Raw genomic sequence first — 6936 nt, 5'->3', positions numbered from 1 at the left:
AACATTGAGTGCTTGTGCTTAGAAATGGAACTGACTTCCAGGTCAGCCAGACCTGACGCCCTCCTCCTGCCATAGGCTGGCTGTATGTTCCAGTGGGGCTCCATAGCTGACTAGTAGGAGCTAGCGGGCTGTGATTTGGGGGTGGGCAGGGGGATCTATATGTATAGAATCACATCGTGAATAACTCCTTGCCCCTGGCCTCTCTGTGCTAATTGTCCCCACTGAACCCTGCAGCTTGTTCATTTCAAACAGAAAAGTCTTGTAGGTCATTGCTCCTGGGATCCCATAGAAGATAGTTGTAGACTTGGGCAACAGTCCTGCATTCCTCACATATCCAATCCTCCATTGACTTCAGTGGGAGCAGGGGGAATGGAGCAAGGGTTGGGCCCTTTGAATATATTGTTCTGAATGAGCGCTTCATGGTAAAGAGAGGTGGGGCAGGTGCCACCAAACCAATATTATTTAGCAAATACCTGGCTAGGAAAAGAGGTTAGATGTGTACAATTGCAGGCATCAGGAGGTAGCCGTGTTAGTCTGTATCTACAAAAACAACAAGGAGTCTGGTGGCACCTTAAAGACTAACAGATTTATTTGGGCATAAGCTTTCGTGAGTAAAAACCTCACTTCTTCGGATGCAGTTTTCTTCCTCCTGCTCCTGGATTCACCCTCCACAGCCCAAGTTTCAGCCTCATGTCACTTCCATTCAGCCTCACATTGGGGAACTGACAATGGGGTTGATGGATAATGACTAATGGGGACCAGGGCTTTAGAAAATTGACCTTTTCAGCCTGGTATGTGCCACCTGCTCCTCTTCTCCCCATCAAGGGTCCTGGGAAATCAGTGCCCAAACAAGGAGCCGTTGCTATGATATCAACATATCTGGGGGCCATGAACATCACTGAAGATACTTTTTTGGTGCTGGTGAAAAGTGCCAGGCTGTCAGCCATGGAGGCTGAAGACCTGTTTATCCACAGAAAAATTACAGCAGGACATGATTCCTCCCACAAGTCTGCCAGTATGCCTCGGCCTTGAGCTGCAGGGCTGAGAGGGGAGTTGAGTCTCCATGGCCCCTCTGCTGAGACTGCTAACCAGGGGGACAGCCAGTCCCTGATCCTGCACCGCTCAAGGCAATGGGAACTTTGCCAATGACTTCAACAGGGGCCAAGGTCAAGCTTTTAATGACACGTGTGATACTGGGGGGGGGTGGGATATGCACCTTCAGGACCGGACTGAGACACCAACATTATTTCACCTAGGCCACCAAATAGGCATCAGATTGTAACAAAGTTTGGTCACTTCTGACCTCGGCTAGATTGCAGCTGAAGCCCTATCACTAGTCTCTGGCCCATGCAGAGAAAGTCCATTTTTAACATGTAGAATAGGTTAAAAAATGAGGAAAGACATATTTTCTTGAGTGCAGAATACATCCAACCAAGGCCCCGATTCAGCACAGTACCAGACTCCATCCCATCCCTGAGTCTGAGTTCAAATCCTGCCATGGGCTCAGAATAGGGTGACCAGACAGCAAGTGTGAAAAATCGAGATGGGGGTCGGGGGTAATAGGAGCCTATATAAGAAAAAGCCCCAAATATCGGGACTGTCCCTATAAAATCAGGACATCTGGTCACCCTAGCTCAGAATGAGCTGCTATTGTTACCATGGACACAAACCTGGCATGGACTCAGAGGTCCAGATCCGCAGATGGTGTAAAGTGGCATGGCTCCACCGACTGAGTCAAGTGATTTATACCACTTGAAGAGCTGGCCCGCTAATTGTCACGAGAGTGCTCTGTGTTGTGCAACTCTTCACCCTAATAATCTGGTGAGCATTAGATTCCCTGCATCAGATGGAGACATGAACTCCTCGAAATCCTGGCAGGGGTTAGCTGTGCAACGTGGTCACACGCATGGGCTTGGCTATTCCAAGTAGAAAATGACTTTCAGAAGTAACACATTTGTTCCAAATTACAGTAATTACCCCCATCACTTTCCTCTGTGGCATTCACAAATGCAGCTCAGAAACATCTAAAAACCCCAGCTAAAGAATTACCAAATTTAGGAACTGGAATTGAGTTATAAATATTGTCTTGATTTGGCCTAAACCTGAATTGGCGGGAAGTCCTTCTGTGTATTGCATTACCGAGGAACATAAGGAAATCATTGTGTAATTAGTAATAGTATTTTTAGGATCCTACCATGCAGAATCAACACTATTATACCCTTCTATCTCTAGCTACTGTACTCTGTATACTGGATTTGTGGTAGTGGGATTGTATTTGAACTTTAGAAAATTTGTCCATCACAGAATTTTTGGGCATGATTATGACAATTAAAAAAGGAAATAATACCTAGCTCTTATATAGCACCTTTCATCAGCAGATGTCCAAGCCCTTTACAAAAGAGGTCAGATTCCTAACCCCCCACTTTTACAGACGAGGATACTGAGGTCCAGAGAGATACAATGACTTCCCCAGTGGTCACCCAGCAGGCCAGTGACCAAGTTGGGAATAGAACCCAAGTCTCCTAGTCCTAGTCCAGTACTCTATCCACTAGGAAACACTACCTCCGCCCCCCTGCTGCCTATGAAAAACATTAACATAAATCACACACCGGCCAATTCACCTGGGTACCCAAGCTGGGAGCTGGGCTGCCAGTGAGGAAATCCTCCCCACAAGGCCACGGGGCAGTAGTGGAGTTGCTCCATGGTGGCTGGGTTGTATTAGGACCCTCTGTGAAGCCCTTCCTCATGGGGTGTAGGTTACCTGGAGGATCTATCTGCTCACAGATCCAGATCAGCCCCATTCTGCCTCCCTATCCCCCTCCACAGGAATATGGAAGGCTCCTCTGTGGAGCTGAACTGCTTGGAAACTGGGAGTTTCTAAAGTGTGATGGCCCAGCTGGACTCTCATTAGGACTTGCCTTGGACCCATACAGTACCTCTCCCGCTAGTGCAAACATCAGGAGCTTAGCATGCCCCATGTTATGGATTTCCACCTTCAGCCAGACCCCTCTTTATAGATTTGACCCACCACAACAAACCAAGCAACCTGGAACAAAGAAGGGATGAGGGCCAGTGATCCAGCACTGGCCATGGAGATCTCTAGGGAAACTGCTCTGTTCTTTTTGTTGGGAGGTGTCAGACGTGGGGTGATGCGGTGTCACATGGTATGTTATGTCTAACAAGCTTACAAAGAGTATATGCTTTGGTGTCAGTGTCACCCACAAAGCCCTTTTATCTGCCCAGCGTTGTATGGCATGAAGCTCTTTAAATGTCTCTGCTAACTTGGCACCGAGCAGGTGATGAGACACATCTCGAGTAACCAGGGTCAATGGTGCTGAATGGAGAACATTCCCCATTCAATTCTGTATGTGCCTCTCTTGTGTGTGCTGGTTTGGTCACTTACTGCTGCCCCGATGCTGCCTTTTTTTGTGCCTGATGTGTTTCCTGAATTTTTGCATATGTCTATTCCCATCTCATCTAGGTATTAATACCACACTCGGCAGCATGATATAGGAAACCCTAGTAGATACTTCCCCAATAAGACTTCACCACTGTTAGCCCTTAAGTGCTACCTCCTTCCCTTGCTGCTTTCTCTTCCTTCCCCTGGCTTGTACCCATCCGTACCTGCAGTGCTCTCTGTGTGAATGCTCCTTCTCTCCTGCCCTATTTCTTCCATATCCCAGCTCCCTCTGCTGCATCCTTCCAAACAGGGATGAGGTCAAAGCTTTTCCCTCCTTTCCCCCCGTTACACCCTTCAGAGGAAAGGGAGGCATCTCTGCATTAGAGCAGGAATCTGGAAATCAGTATTCCTGGATGGTTCTGGGTGGGCCGCTGCCTTACAGTGAGACCTTGGGGGAAGTCTCTTCTCCCTGTTTACCAAACTGTAAAACACTTGGCATGAACATTGTGAAGCTGAATTTGTGTTTCCAGAGCCTTGAGATCTTTGAGAAGAGGTGCTATAGGGATATGCAATATATTATTAATTTCTCCATTTCCCTTTGTATCCACCCCTTCTATTTCACCCAATCCCTCTCACTGGAAATTTGCTTCTTCCTGTTTGAAAGGAACATCCTTTTGTTTCCCCTCTGCGATACCATAAGATAGTTGGAGAAACCTGTTTCTCCTGTAAGGATAAGGAAAAAGGTGCAACTCTGAGAGCCACAGAGATCAATTCTTGCATTTTCACACGTGTGTCTTTCCTCTGACCATCCAGGAACCGTAAGAAAAAGCAAAGAAAATGTTTTTCTTTCTTTGTTTGTCACCATCTCTAAATGTTTACCACTCACGACTCCTCTTGAAATGTCTGCCCCACTTGTGACTTTTTGAAGTTTTTGGAAGGATGGAGTGTTGTTGCTCTAGTTAAACAAACACAAATCTGCTTCTTTTCCACCCTCCTAGGTGTTTGTTGGGATGCTTAGCTCAGGGCCCGTAGCACATGACAAAGGGAAGAATAATTTAGACTTTCCAGATGAGACTCACATGGTGCAGATTTGTTTGAGAGGCAGATTTGTGCTTGAGGTGCTGCAAATGTAACCATCCACGTATGCTTATTTAAAATGGCCCTGCTCTGTGCTTCCATCCCTGGGCTCTCCCCATCACAGACTGTGTTAGAAAAGAACCACGGCCACAAGGCTCACTTTGGATCCAGCCCCTCAACTTCCCTCAAGTTCTGGTGCAGAGTCTGAGTTCAGGCTCTGTGGGACCTTGAACTCAATGGAGAAACCACCATTGGGCTTTGCATCAGACCCACCAGACTTGCTGCTAGACCTCAAGTGAGCCACTTCATTTCCTCCTGCCTTTGTTTCCTCTCGTTAAGATTTAGGAACAATGACATTGCTGCCTTTACAAGGGGCTGGGAGATCTCTGCAGTAGGCGTTGCTCTGGAAGCGCTAAGTAGGACTAATTAGGTATTTGCCATTTCCCCACTCATGTGCTGTCCGGTGGTGGGGAAAGGGTTAAGAAGAAGAAATAAAAAGTACCTTTTTTTTTTTTTTTTTTAAGGAAAAAGAGGGAACTTTCTGTATGCCAGAAGTTATATTAAAAATAATTAGCTGGACTGTTTGAGGACAAGATCTGTTAAAAACATAAATTTCCCCTCTGTATATGGATTTTCCACACAGTCTCCACATTTTACATGGGCTATTTTTTAAGCTGAAATGTACATTATTTTCCCATGTATTTTTTTCCATTTTTCCCAAGCCCAGCTTTGCAGAGCCTATTTCTGCTAATTCCGCATGGTCGTCTCCTGTTTTGGATGCTCCTTTATATTCCCCCTACCTTTTCCCCACTCCGCATTAATCCATTGTGGAATTTTGTCATGTATGGGTTGAGACTAGACCTCTAACAAGCAACATATTTCTGGCACCAGCAGCCGGGCTTGCGTATGGATCGGCCATAGGAAAAAAAAAGTCCTTCTCTTTCGAAAGGCATGCAAACCTTCTCGTTGCTGTAGGAACATATGGATTTCAGATAGAAGCAATCACTGAGCCAGCCTTTGTGTTTTATAGCATTGACCTGGTGGCTGCACTGCCAGTGATATGCAGGGAGGCAAGAGAGAATCGAGGCACAAAGACCAGCTTATGGCTGAAGTGCAAAGCAAAATCAAATCCAGAAAAGCCTTGGGACCTACAGGGGCAAATATAAGAAGGACCAGAACTAGAAATCCAAAGGTAACACCTCCCTCTGTCCGAGTTGCTGAGGTTGATTTGGGGGAAGAAACAGGGCATTGGGGGAAGAAGGTGCAAATTGAGTCAGAAAAATCCAAGTTTGTTTTCATTCTAATTTTGTCTGAAAGGATTCAGGAATCCCCACTCGTGAGGTTATCTGATGCCTTGTTGGAGGCAAGTTTCTTCATCTTGGGAGTCCGGTCTTAGGCACTCAAGGGGGACAATTCCATAGTTCTTGAGGAGTTTAGCTCTCAGGGGAGGTCGGTGTTGTGGAGAGGCAGTTGCTTTCTTTGGCAGCTTGGGCCAATTCCTTGGAGGGCCTCAGAGATTCGTACTGGGATGTTGAATTTATCATGCTGTGGTAGGGGTGCCAGGTCAGTGAGGGGAGCACTGTGGTGAACAGTTCTCAGTGGTCAGGAGATAGGTTGCTTGGGCAGAGTCCACGTTGCCGTCCCAATGTAGGAATGTTGGAGATGGACCTGAGCCACAGAGTTCAGCTCAGCCTCTGACTCCACTTCAGTCCCATGTTGTTACCACTATATTCTTTCCCATGGAACACGGCAGCCACACTTGTGTTCTCACTCTGTAGAAGCGTGTTCACGTCAGCAGTGCCTTATTGGCCAGCTGTTTCCTGTGCAGTGTAGCTTTCACCTACAAGGAGCAATCCATGGTGTCTGCATTTGCAGTGCTGTCAGGTCTCCTGGCCGCTCGCAGCTGCAAGGACACATTTTGATGTCATCAGGAAAGCAGTTAACCCCCTCACTTCAATCCAAGCTGTGTGTCCAGTTTAAATCTCTCCCCTGTATCTAGGTGCTTAATACTGTAATCGCTAGCACTTTATTAGCAGTAACTTATTAACAGCAGTGGGACCAAGCCACAGAGTTTACATCCAGACCTTCTAGGGCTGGAGTGTTCCATTTAGCCCCTTATTCAGCTGGAAGTTCTGATCCAGACTTCCCCCAAAACCTATTGTGGTTAGTTCCAGCCCTAGCTACTACTTAACATCTCCATGAGGGAGGCAAGTATTAATATCCCCTACTTACAGATAGGTCAACCGTGACATACAGGCTAATTGTCTCTTTCTGTGGCCTTGGGCAAGTCAACGTCAGAGCCAGGATTAAAACTCAGGAGCTCCTGGTTCCCAGGCCTGTGCTTAGGGCACTAGACAACACTCCATAAATATCACCATGCCCATCCCACTGCATTGGGGAGGGCATGACTCTTCAGTAGCACTCCAGCCCACCCTTCCTGGCCACTATATGGGTCCAGT

This window comes from Terrapene carolina, unplaced genomic scaffold (genome assembly GCF_002925995.2).
Source record: "Terrapene carolina triunguis isolate 2854851 unplaced genomic scaffold, T_m_triunguis-2.0 Scaffold233, whole genome shotgun sequence".
Lineage (NCBI taxonomy): Eukaryota > Metazoa > Chordata > Testudines > Emydidae > Terrapene > Terrapene triunguis.
The sequence above is the reverse complement of the archived record's forward strand: the minus strand, read 5'-3'. Positions refer to the sequence as shown.